This window comes from Panthera onca, chromosome D4 (genome assembly GCF_046562875.1).
Source record: "Panthera onca isolate mPanOnc1 chromosome D4, mPanOnc1 haplotype 2, whole genome shotgun sequence".
NCBI lineage: Eukaryota > Metazoa > Chordata > Mammalia > Carnivora > Felidae > Panthera > Panthera onca.
The window spans coordinates 76,906,730-76,920,117 of NC_138351.1; the positions used below are offsets into that span (position 1 = coordinate 76,906,730).

Consider the following 13,388-nt stretch of genomic DNA (forward strand, 5'->3'; position numbering starts at 1 on the left):
AATACAACACCATGGCTCTTTCATGCCCACACACTACCTCCCTTCCCATCAACTTTTTTTTTAAGTTGGGTTTTTCAAATGGAAAAAATACCAACTGAGGAAATAGAGTATGCAATACATTTTTGGATAAAGTTATTTTTGTCCACGGTGATTTCTCCCCCTCAGAAAGATTACAGAAGGTTCAGTTCAGCAGAAAAGCAGCCTGGAAATTTCATGCTTTAACAAGTTCCAAATATTTTTGAATTATTATTTACTTATTTTCTTAGGAAGTAAATTCCACATTTGGGGGGGGCGGGGGGTGAGGCCAAGAAGTGGCCACATACCCCGGTTTTTGATTCACTCTCAAGAAGGAAAGCACCTGGAAAAACTGTAGCCTGCAATTATCAATTATCGATCTTCCACTATGGGTCAATTATACCCACTGGCTCATTTAATTATCATGATGATCCCACGGGAGTGGTACTATTATCCCTATTTTATAGAGGGGGTAACTGATACCCAGAAAGATGAAGTTACATGCCCATTGTCACCCACATGGAAATGGAAGATTTGAATACAGAATCTATCACAAATGTTTTTCTCTTCTGACTGTAATTTACTGCATCTATCTCCATAATTAGTCTAGTTCATCTCTCTTTGCTTTCCCATCATTGATTTTATGAGCAGGTAGCAAATGCAAGCATCATCAGGGTTTAATGGGAGGAGCAGAGCACACACGACGCCTCCAAGCCCCACCGGCTTTTTCTTCCACCATCTTGCTGTCAGAGCTCTCCAAACAAAAGAGCAAAAAGACCATTGGTCTGCGAGTCAGGCCCCGAGGTCTAACGCTGGCTCTGCCAGGCCAAAGGTGTGGGTCCATAGACAAACAACCTCCCTAACTGGCCCTAGTGTCATCATCTGTAAACTTAGGATGTTAGAAAGCAATGAGGCACTCTCTGTGGTTCCATATTCTAAAATGTTAGTATCTCAGAAGAAATGCAGTGGGTCAGTTCTCAGAGCAAAGGTGAACACACACAGGACAGAAGAGGCAGAGATAAGACAATGTGGGGAGAGGGAGCAAAAGGGACTGAAACAGGAGAGGAGGTCTCTAACAGTGGGGGCAAGAGGCAGCCCAAGGTTACAGCCTTGCCCTTTCATCTAGAGCCTTGCAGATAAACTTCAACCTAAGTCAAGGACCCATGGCCCTATGAAGAACATTGACTGAGGGCTGACTAGAATCTGGGATGGAGGAAAGGGAGCAAAAGAAAGCCAGTGACAGATCTTCCATTCACTTGAGATGCTGTATGACACCAGGCTGTGTTCTAAATCTGTTCTTTGCAGCAGGACAGCTGAGTTGGTGGCATAGAAGGGCCAGATGTAATTGCAAAGCCAGCCTGGTCTTCCCTCTTTTTTCCCTGGTTGCCATTTTCACATGAAAACCATAAAAGATCCCAGAAATGGGAGGTGCACTTAATGGGTTTTTTTGGCACCAAGAAATTAATCTTTTTTAAACCAAGGGGATTTTTTTCTCTTTCCTAAAGATCGTTGGCAAACAGAAGCTAAATTGCTTCCAGACCTCATGAAAGGTATTCTGTGCAAACGAGGTGTGATTTACACTTCCTTTAATTAGTCTAAACCCTGGAAAAAGAGAGAAATAATAGAAAACAAGAGCTATGTAGAAAACAAGTCCAAACAGCCCTAAAATAACAGTTTTGTAAAAGCATCAGTTGAGGGTGTTAGAAGGAAACCAATAACAAAAAACAACAAAAACAAAACAAAACAAAAAAATCCTTCTAGTTCTGGGAGTGGGGCAATTACAAGTGAATTGAAGTTTTGTTGGACTCCTTTCCCTGGGGATGGGGGAGGGGAGAAAGTTTGGCAGAAAGGAGGCTTAGTGTTCTCAGAGTTAAGTTTCAAGTTCTGGTTGACCTTCCTTCCGTTAAGCCTGTCTTTTCTGAGGGCATTTGGGGTCTAAGGAGCCAGAGAGTCAGGGAAGGACAGGATAGTTCTAGCAATCGTGGACATTTCACCAAGTCTGTCTCCTACCTGGATTGAACATACAGCATTTAGGAAGAGGAATGGTTTTTGGAAACACAGACCTATACTTAAGTTTTGGCTCTGCCGTTTACAGCCAGAGTGACTCTGGACAATCCCAGTCTGCAATCTGTTGACCACTCCCTTACTCCTTGAAGCTCTCATTTCCTGGCTGCCTGATTCCCCCTCCTCCACACACCCTTCTTATTGTCCCATCAGGTTGCTCCTGTTTACTATCTTTTGCAGATTCAAGCTCATCTACCTGGAAGTTAGTTGCTGGGGTTGCTCAAGGCTCAGTCCCAAACCCACTTCCACTGGTCAGTTGACTTTATCAAGATGATATATCCATTGTGCATTGTTCCATCTTTCATCTGATTAATTCTCAGAGTCTTATTGCCTGGCCACATCTTCTTTGTTGGGTCCTCATAGCCAAATGTGTTGCTACATCTTTTAATTGAATGTTTCCAAGTATCTCAGATATAACATATCCAAAACTGAACTCAGGATCTTCCACCTTAATCAGGTCCACTCCCCAGAGAAGACCATCCCCCTCCATGCACATATTATCCCTGGCCCACATTATCCTTCACCCTCTATCTGGTGCAATGTCATGGCCGGTTGATTTCATCTCTGCCCTGACATTGCATGATTTGAGCCAATCTTGCCCCTTCTCTGTGCAAAATGGACAGAGATGTGCATGGCCTTGTTGACAGTGTGCAACAAATCGATGGTGATCATCTCCGCCTCTTACTCAGCTCACCTGTATTCTATGATGGACTCTGGATCCATCCACAGCCTGGGCCCAGGAACTCTTAGAGGAGTTTAAGTTTAAGGAGACAATTAGGAGCCAGCAAGAGAAGCCTCTGGTGTGAATCTTATCTTTATTTTTACTAATCCCATTCCTTCTGACTACTCATCTCCCTCAGGGAAAAAAGAAAAAAAAAAAAAACACAAAAACAAATTATCATACCTTTTGGGTGTTGGAATGGAATACCCAACCTGATGTACTGCGCAAGCTTAAAGAATAATTTCATCTTACCTTTAGAATGTTTAAGAGCCTAAGGCTCCATTCTACCACTAGAATCCTTGAAATCATAAGGCCAGTCTCAATGATAATTCCATTGGCCATACATATGTGATTCAAGAGTCATAAACTGGAGGACCTGGGCTCAAGTCCTGGCTCTGTCTCTAACTCACCACCCTTATTCTCAAGGACTTCATCATCTCTGTACAAGAAAGGGGTTTATACTTGGTGAGTTACATGGCTTCTGTCAGCTCAAACATTTACAGGACCGTTATTATAAACCATGCAGAGAAGGAGAGAGGGATCCAGGGAGACTCTTCTTTGCAGATTCCCCAGAAAATCATGGATCTTCCCCATGAAAGAAATAACACAGATAACAACTGCTGAAATTTATTGAGCACCCATCATATACTACGCACTAATGTCCACAGTCAAGAGATAAACTAAGAAAGAAAACAAAATTTAATCCGTGCACTGTTGGTGGGAATGCAAACTGGTGCGGCCACTGTGGAAGACAACAGTATAGAGGTTCCTCAAAGTTAAAAATGGGGTGCCTGGGTGGCTCAGTCCATTGAGCATCCAAATCTTGGTTTCAGCTCAGGTCACGATCCCAGAGTCATGGGATAGAGCCCTGCGTTGGGCTCTATGCTCATCATGGATTCTCTCCCTTTCCCTCTGCCTCTCTCCGGCCCCCGCCCTTTAAAAAAAAAAAGGTTAAAAATAGAACACTAATTTATGATCCAGCAATCATACCACTGGTTATTTACCCAAAGAACACTGGGTATTTACCCACAAGAACACTGATTCAGAGAGACAGATGTGCCTCTATGTTTATAGCAGCATTATCTACAATAGCCATATTATGGAAGCAGTCCAAGTGTTCACTGATTGATGAATAAAGAAGGTGTGACGTACATCTACAATGGAATATTACTCAGCCATCAAAAAGAATGAAATCTTGCCATTTACAACATGCATGGAGCTACAGAGTATCATGCTAAGCAAAATAAGTCGGAGAAAGACAAATACCATATGATTTCACTTATATGTGGAATTTCAGAAACAAAACAAATGAACAAAGGGAAAAAAAGAGAGAGAGACAGAGAGAGACAAACCAAGAACCAGACTCTTAACTACAGAGAACAAACTGATGGTTACCAGAAAGGAGGTGGGTGGGGGGGAAGGGTTAAATAGATGATGGGGATTAAGGAGGGCGCTTGTCGTGATAAGCACTGAGTGATGTATGGAAGTATTGAATCACTATATTGTAGACCTGAAATTAATATCATACTGTGTGGAATTGAAACAAAAACCTTAAAAAGCCAAAACAACAAACAAACAAACAAACAAACAAACAAACACGTTGAGTCTTGCCCCCAGTGTCACATGGTTAATGAATGGTACAGCTGAGATTCCCAATCTCATGCTGACTTATTTACAGCCTGTGCTGGACACCACACTCTCCATTTATCCAGCCATTTTTTGTTGTGCCTCTGTTCACTCATCCATTCATTCGTGTTACAAGCATTCCGAGTACTTTCTCTGTGCGTGGAACTGTGCTAAACACAAGGAAGCGTGAGAAAAGATCCATCAAGAAGTTCACAAATTGGCTACAGAAACAGGTAACTATGCTCAGGACATTTAGAAAGATTCTTTCTTTCCAAAGTGCCATTCTGGTCATGTCTCTGATCCTTCTGAAAAAGGCTGACGGCGCTCCCCTTTGCCTACAGGATGAAGTCCAAACAGCTTAGCCTGTTGTCTAATCCCATTGTGACCTGGTTCCAGTCTCACCTCCTCTCAACCACATTCATTCAACACTTGTTCAATACTAGCCATGTGCCAGAACTGTACTAGAGTGTTGGGAAGGCAGTGCTGAGTGACAAAGACTTAGGCCCTGATCTCCTGGAGCTTGCAGATATCAACCAAATTATCACATTAATGCAGAAGTAGGCATTCCTTTAAGCTTTCTGTGGCCCAGCCCCAGTAGATGTGGGGTCTCTCATCCCATCAGACGCTTCCTGCCCAGTAAGCCATAAGGATCCAGCTCTCCTTGGATGCATTCGATGATCAAATGGACTTTTAACAATGCAACTTGTCCTATTCATCAGGCATAAATATCTACTAACCAGAGATTTGTGTGTGTGTGCAGTAAATACATTTTTACTCTACCTCAACATAGTTTTTCAACAATAGTTTAAAACTTCTTACTATATACTACCATAAAACACCATGGTCCTTCTCCCCAGGAAATGCTATGCTTCAAGTTAATCGCTTATAGTTTATCTCCCCTATTCAACTCTAAATTTCAAGTAGGCTGAGTTCTTGTCTATTCTTGTTCACCAATGAATTCCCAGCACTTAGCCCAGTGTTTGGCACACTGTGGACATTCAGAACATATGTTGCTTAGATTGAATAATCCTTAATGATTCTTAAAACTTAACTCAAAAGGAGACTGTAACAGACAGATTCTCACCCATTTTTTTTTTCCAGAGGAGGAAATACAGCCTGAAAGGAGAAACAACTTTCCAAAAGCCACAGAGAGTTGGTAGCTTAATTGAGGTCAGAACCAAAGAGAATCTGATGTCCAGAACTCCTGTGATACCACACCCATTCATGAACCTTGAGTCTGACATGGCCAGGAAGATACAGCCTCAGGGGGAAAGAGCACATAACTGGAAGCAGACACAGTCCCTCGACCTTTACTGCACACGTATTTATCTCAGAGAGCGTCACTGAGTGCATTGTTCCAGAGCAAGACGAGCCCATCTGCGTGGGAGAAACTCTAGTCTGCCCCCAAAGATCATCTCTGACTGAGAGAAAGATTCAATCACTCCCTCTAACCCAAACTCTCCAAAACTCTATTTCCTATTATGTCTCAACTACCAAATTTAACCCACCCGCATCTCAAGATTAGATCTGTGAGCTCACAAAAGCTCAATCACTCAATTTAGAGTAGGGAAAATCTTATCCTCTCCAAACAAAGTGAAATGTGACATAACCCAGTTGCTAGGATTATGTCTCACTCAGGAAGAAGGAGAGGAACAGGGAGAAAAATGGGTGGGTCATTCATTACAGGGAATTTTCCAGGATAATTTGAGTAGTGTGGCCCTCCAAAATCAATGTTCCAGTCCTTAAAACAGTGCTCAAGTCAAGGTCCAGGCTTTAGGAGAGCCATGAGAGTGAAGAAGTCTCTTCTGCCCTTGCCCTGAATCCCTGAGTAATCTCTAGGTACATTCTGATTCCTCCTCGGATGACTAGTATCAATGATGATCTTTATACCCAGGCCCAGGGAATCCTAAAAGAAAGTACCAGTCTCCAAAATCTACTTGATTAGGCCAATGTAGAATATGGCACAATTCTACCTAATCAAGAATCCTTTTCCTCTTCTGAGCCTTCATTTGCAACATCCTGGAATTTCATAGGAAGCTGACTTGGGAAATATCTAAAGTCCCTTCCAACATCTTTGGTTGGTGTTTCAATAACTGAAAGACAGTTTGGCATACCAAAAGGGTCAGGGACTCTGGCCTTTTTCAATTTCCAATTCTGCCCTGGACAAGCAATTTTACTTCGCTGAACACCAGTTTTCTCTTCTTTAAAAAAGGCAGTGACAATTTATAGATCACAGAATTTGCAAGGATTTGAGAAAATATATTTGATGTCCTTAAAACAGTGTCTGGTATACAGACCTACACAGTAAATGATCAGTAATCAGTCTGAGCAGGTCTTTGGACTTCGGCTAATTAATGACTGGTCTCAAGAATAAGACCTCTATGGATAAAATCTTAAGAGAGACTTTGAGTTCAGAAAGGAGCTATGTTCTCAAGTTAAAGAGTCTTCTAATTCATCAGCAACCACTAATCTACTAGAGGCTACCAATTCACAGCTGGTGAAACCTGTTTTCCTAAAACAACTGGCCATGTTAAAAAGTGATACAGTTACAGAACATCGAGCTCTCGAGGCCAGTTTTAGAGGAAATCATTCTTTCCATATGGAGGATTACTAAGAGGCACCTTGGTATGGACTCAATTTTAAACAATCCAGAAAAACTCCTGCCAGGGCCTGAGCAATGTAATTAATTTTGGACCAGCCACCCTACCATCCCAGGTTTCAGTTTGCCCATTTATATGGTAGAGGTGATGACATAAGCATCTAGGAGTTGCTTAAATGACTGACTGTGATAACCCCAAGTCCTTGCACGGTAGATGGTTGACAGCAAAAGCAGGATTCCTTAGTATTCCTGCAGCGCTTATCACCTATGTGTCTTTGGTTACATCTCTTTCCCTCTCTGAGTCTCCATTTTCAGACCTAGAAAAGGAGTCCCAGGATACTCCCCATCATAGAACTACTGTAAGCAATTTGATGAGGCAATGGACAAAAGGGTTTTATAAAGTAGAAGGAAGGCATGACCCAAAGGCAGGACATGCTCATGGCTATGCCCAGGCTCTTTTAGACAAGCATCCCAGCATCTCCCTTTTATTCTTATCGTCTAAAAGTGATTGTACTTCCATGTACACAAGAGTTTGAAGGTTCCATTTCCAATGGTGCCTGTGGAAATGTTACCAGTATTTTTTGTCATTTAGAGTGACCCGAGGGGAAATTGGCCAGACTGTTGTCCTAGGTCCAGAGTCTTACTACAAGATTAAAACTCCACCCAGAAACCTGAGTCAACTGAAGAATGAGGCACTGGGCATAAACCATGCCAAAAATATCCACCCTCTGCTTTCCAGGATCCCAAATGACACTGGTCATTGAAAACCCATCCCTCCAATCCAGAGGGAAAACTCAGCTCTGCTTAAGATGAATTTAATGCCCAGCATTAGTGTTAAAACCCCAAAAGGCCCTTCCAAAACTGTGACCTTCTATTCAAAGGCTTGCTTTTGTTTGGTTGTATCTTGTAAAACACTTTAGCAGCAAATTTAGGACTTATAAAACGGGGCCAATTGACAGCCTCAGGAACCAAAAGTCTGTTTATTCATTGAGTACAGACAGTGGGGGCAGGAGCAACAGACAACATGGTGCCTAAGCCAGGGGTTTCTGGAGCAAAGATATCTTAGAACCCAGAGCAGTCATGGGTCCTGAGGTAAGAATGAGGAAAGAGTTCATGGAAAAGGTAGAACTAGTTATAATTGCAGTAGGCTCTGGGACAACAATGATTTAAAAAGGACACCACTTGACCTTGGATATGTTACTGAGCATCTCTGTGTCAATAAAATGGATTATACACTTCCTACTTCATGATTACTACTGAATACTATTATCCCAAAGGGCTCTACTAAAGCGCTCTCTGACCCTCTCTCATACTGTTTGTTTTTTTGAGGAATAGAATTTACATACAAAAAAATGCATGGATCTTAAGTACATAGTTCATACCTGAATGATTTTCAAAAATGGCTAGATTCTCCACTTTACATGGATGGCTAACCTATGTCACAGACACTTAGGCAAGATAAAAGAAAAGATATTCTTCTGGTATCTAGGAAACGCAAACCTATAAGGAAGCTTATACATGAACTATTATAATAATTTTCTTTTTCTTTTAGTGAGAAAACTGAGGTCTAGAGAATTGACTTGGGGAAGTGAATGTGGTAGAAGGTCATATACTTTTACAGTGATAAAATGATCCTGATAATTAGCAAATATCTATTCAGTGTTTAATATGTCTCAGGATGATAGCTCTCCCCGCTAAATGCTTCATCAACAGCCATACTGAAACTGATGCAGCCATAAAGAGACTTCTAACCATAGGTAACCTACCAGTTACATTAAGAAAGATGTGGGGGGTGGGGGTGTCTGGGTGGCTCAGTCGGTTAAGCGCCCAACCCTTGATTTTGGCTCAAGTCATGTTATCACAGGTTCATGGGATCAAGACCCTGTGCTGACAGCACAGAGCCTGCTTGGGATTCTCTCTCTCTCTCTCTCTCTCTCTCTCTCAATCTCTTTCTGCCCCTCCCCTGCTCATGGTTGCGCATGCGCGCTCTCTCTCTCCCCCCCCCCCAAAATAAATAAACTTAAAAAAAAAAAAAGAAAGGTAGGAAGAATGGCGAGTGAAAAAATGCTGAAGGGAGGGACAGATTGCAGTTGAAGATACATTAGTTATAAAAGTGCCAGGCATACTGAATAGACAGTTAAAAGAAACTCAATAAATAATTGTTGAATGAATGCATGCATGATCTGTAGACAACTTCATCAACTTGGACTGCAAACACTTCTTTCAATGCTTAGAATAATTGCAGTCATAGACCCACATGTACACATTGCTGAGAAGTCCAGTGTCTCCTTGAGGCCACCCTCGCTCGTGTCTGGATTATAAGAGAATTCTAGAGGCTTCCTCAGTCAAGGCTTTATAGTGCTTTATGAAGAGAGAAGGGGGAATAGCATCATGTCCCCAGTGGGCCCCCTGTCCTTCTTTGCCTGTAATTCCTGCCACTGCCACATAAGGCCACTATGGAAAATGGGAGTTCTGTGAGGCTCTATGCCAGGTCATGGTGAGGAGGAGGGCATTAGAAAAGTCGTCTAACACGTACCACAGTGGTTCTCCAAGGGAGGACCATCACACTCCTCAGCCACAGAGGTCCAGGCTTGGGCTCCCGAGTCTAAAACTCTTTGGACTAAGTCTCGTTTCTCGTGCTCAGGTCATGCCCACTGTACCAGCGTGGCTGTGCCTACTGTGACTTTCAGCTTGACACACCAATCAGATTTCCTCCTCCCTCACGCTGAGTTCCCCTACATGCTGAGACAATATTACCTCATCCTAGAGGTTCTATACTTGATAAGGTGATCAGGATCTTCTTCCCATCTGTTTCCAGCAGCAACTCAATTTAAAATCCCCTTGAATGCTCCATACCAAACATCATTGAGAGGGTAGCCTTTTTCAGGCCACAAAATGCCCCCGTTAAATCCTTGCCCCAGAGTAAGCACTATTTACCAATCGGACTTACTCCCATATATTTAAGACATACCATTCACAAGAACTTTCTTAGACAGAAAAGCTCAGCTCCAACATAACTTGCAGTCTATACATACTAAAACTCCTGCCAGCTTTTTAAATGGCAGCTCCTCTTGAGAACAAATAATGATAAATAAACTACAACTCTTCTTAACAATATGAATGGATTGCACAATATGATGAGCAAAAGAATCCAGACACAGCAGAATGCATATTGTGTATTTTATATATAGCTCAAAAGAGGCAAAATTAGTCTGTAAACTAAGAAATACAAAATAAAATAAATACAATACAAGTCAGAATAGAGGGCTGCCTCGGTTCGGCTCAGGTCACTATCTCGCAGTTCAAGAGTTCGAGCCCTTCATTGGGCTCTCTGCTGTCAACACGGAGCCGGCTTCAGATCCTCTGTTCCTCTCTCTCTCTGCCCCTCCCCAACTTGTGCGCACACACACATGCTGTCTCTTTCTCTCTCAAAAATAAGCAAACTTTTTTCAAAAAGTCCGAATAGAAACGTATCCTTGAGGAAAGGGCAAATACCTAAATGAAAGCACAGGTGGGCTTCTGGGAGGCTTGCAACGTCCCATTACTTGATCTGGGTATTGGTAACAGGACTGTATTCACTTTGTGAAAATTCATACAGATGTACACTTATGATTAGTATACTTTTGTGTATGAATGTTACACTTCCATAGAAATTTCAAAAAACAAAGGTATTCTGCCAAAAGTGAATAAAAGAAAGGACAGTATATGCATTTAATACCCTAGAGGCATGAAATCATAAAACCTTAAAGACAGAAAGGCCTCGGAAGTGATCAGTTTCAACCACCTCATTTTAAAGACAGGGAAAATGAGGCCCATAGAGGGGAGTCCCATGATCACACAGGGACTTAGTGTCAGATCATGTCTCCTGTAATTCAGCCCTTCACAATATTCCTTTCCTTCTGCAGCCGATAAAGGGGAAATATGAGAGAAGACTTAAAATAAGCCATACATCAGGATATCAAGGCATAAAATTTTTCAAATGCCGATGGGTATCTATCTGCCTTGCAAACAGTGTCAGACAGCTGGGACGAGGCAGATGTGGCCACATAAGTGTGCTGCCCATGACGCATGGGCTGGAAGAGTGAGGCAGAGCCAACTCTAAAGGAACAAAAGAGAAGCCTGTCTGTCCAGAATGCACCAGGAATGAGAATTCCAAAGAGGTCATCCGGGGAGAAGCTGTGCTTGCGCCCCAGAGAAGCCTGGGTGCATTTACTGGCATTCCAAACATCTGTGCTTTTGCAAGACAGATAAAAGGGAGTCTGCTTCCCTGACTTGAGGTATGATATATGGGCTTCTGAGGCACTGGGTGTGGGCTGCTGTTGAAGATGCGATGCAACATTTGATGGATGAAGGCTGAGGAAACTACTAAGCCACACATTAATAAAAATTATCAAACTGTCCTGGTTGGTGGAACAGAATGCTAATGCCATTCTCCATGTGGACGTCAAAGGCAGAGAATGTCTGGAGGGAGCTAACCTGCTTTGTATCTTTACCTTCATCCCACTTGTCCAAATTAGAGCCTCAGTTCTGCTGCCAACACCTTAACTAGCCAAGACTGGCGGGGCCCACTCTAAAATAGAACCACCCATGATGCCTCACCTGCACCTACCCCCTCTCAATGAGAGTGAGAAGGTGTGTTGCAATCACAATGTAGACCCATAAATACCCTCCACCACTCCCCACTGCCCAGAGAATAGTCCAAATACCAGCCTGTCCTTTAAGGCACTTATCCACCTGACCACAAACTTCCATCTCCTTTATGTTCTCATGGTCCTCCTTTCTTTTTCATCTTCATGTCTTTGTTGGTTTCCACTCTTTCCTCATCTGGATTTCCTCTCACTCATCTCTACCACTGAAACTCTTCCACGGTGAGGTCAATGGCCACTATCTTCATGATGGCCTCCTTGATCACCAGTTCCCCAACCAGAACCAATCTTTCTTCCACTGTAAGTTTATCTATTCAGTTACATTTCGTTTTTACCATATTATCACATAGTTGTCCATTTTTCATTTCTCTCACCCCAGATTGAGCACTCCAAGAAAGAAGATAGTACTCACTGATATAGCAATATGATTGACATATGTAGTTGTCCAATATACAGATTTTTCTGAATGAGTATGTAAGACAATCCTTTGGCATCATCACACATCCCTAGCCTCTGATTTCAGCCTCAACTGCAGTAGACAGTTCCAGCGCGAGCTCAGACTCCCCTTATGCTGTTCTACCTCCAGCACAGGCCAGATGCATCTTTCTGCTTCCTGCCCCGGGGGCCTTAGCTGGCTGATGCCCAGCATCAGCTCAGAGGGGTAAACATGGCCCAGAAGTGTAACGAATGGAAATCTTCAAACACAGGTAGGAAGCCAGAGCAGACATACTCCTACTTTGCATCCTCAATTCTGGCAGTGATTATGGGAGGCATTTGTTTCCTCCTCAGGAGGTGCCGGTGGACTAGAGCCCATATTACCTCAATAAGAACCTTGTGAACACACCCCTATATTGGCTTTCTCTCTTTCTGGTGGTACTACCCAAGCTCCATCATAACTGCTTCCTGTGTGTACCTACTAAGTAAATTACCTGCTCCTAATCCTTGCTCAGTGTCTGTTTTTAGGTTAATCAAAATGAAAAATAAAACAAAACAAAAAACAGGATGAATACATGTCCTCTCTCTGAATTACAATTGGGCAATACAACTAACTGTCTCTAACATTTCCCCAGTGCCTGGAACCACCTATGGCATGCAATATATAATCCATAATTATGTGAGCAAGAAATAGATTTTAAAAATATGAGCCACTAGTGTCAACTTAGCCTATAAAAAAAAAGACCCTACTTACAAACATAATCATCAAGGCAGTTGTCTATGTAGCTAATTCTAGGTGAGAAACATTAGAAGAATACAATCTCACTGCCGTTTGATTTTGTTCCATCACTTTAGGTTCATTCAGTTGAGTGTATTCACTGGATCTCATTTTCAATACCCCCTTGTCTCTTTATGATGCGGGTCCAAGACTCCCCTGAGAGGTTCAGCTACTGAATAGCCAGATCTGATTTTCCTAAGGTGTAACTTATCACACACATGATGACAGAACATGTGTACCCAATGCAGAAAACATGGTGACCTATAGATCCTGGCCCAGGCAGGGTATGATCAGAGCTTAAGTTGTGCCAAGATTTCTGCCTTGAAAATAATGCTCAGTCCTCCTCCATATCTGTAATAAAAAATGTTTATTTCTCTTTCACTATATATTCCTTTCCTTTCTTCCATTAAAATCATCATCATCACCATTACCATCATCATCGTTCTTCCCCTTTCAGGGATTCCTTGGAAGCTATCAAGAGTAGGGATAAAGAACATGGACTTC

At 42.4% G+C, this 13,388-nt stretch overlaps 1 protein-coding gene and 1 long non-coding RNA gene across 5 annotated transcripts in view; one reads left to right on the forward strand and one right to left on the reverse strand.

Annotated features, from left to right (window-relative positions):
- The window catches only part of ASTN2 (astrotactin 2), an 876,482-nt gene that overhangs the window by 118,863 nt on the left and 744,231 nt on the right, over window positions 1–13,388 (reverse strand). The window lies entirely within an intron of this gene.
- LOC132663021 (uncharacterized) lies at window positions 3,138–8,267 on the forward strand. Its single transcript, XR_009602806.3, has 3 exons — window positions 3,138–3,265; window positions 4,563–4,659; window positions 5,528–8,267. It is a non-coding gene; the product is annotated as an uncharacterized LOC132663021 (long non-coding RNA).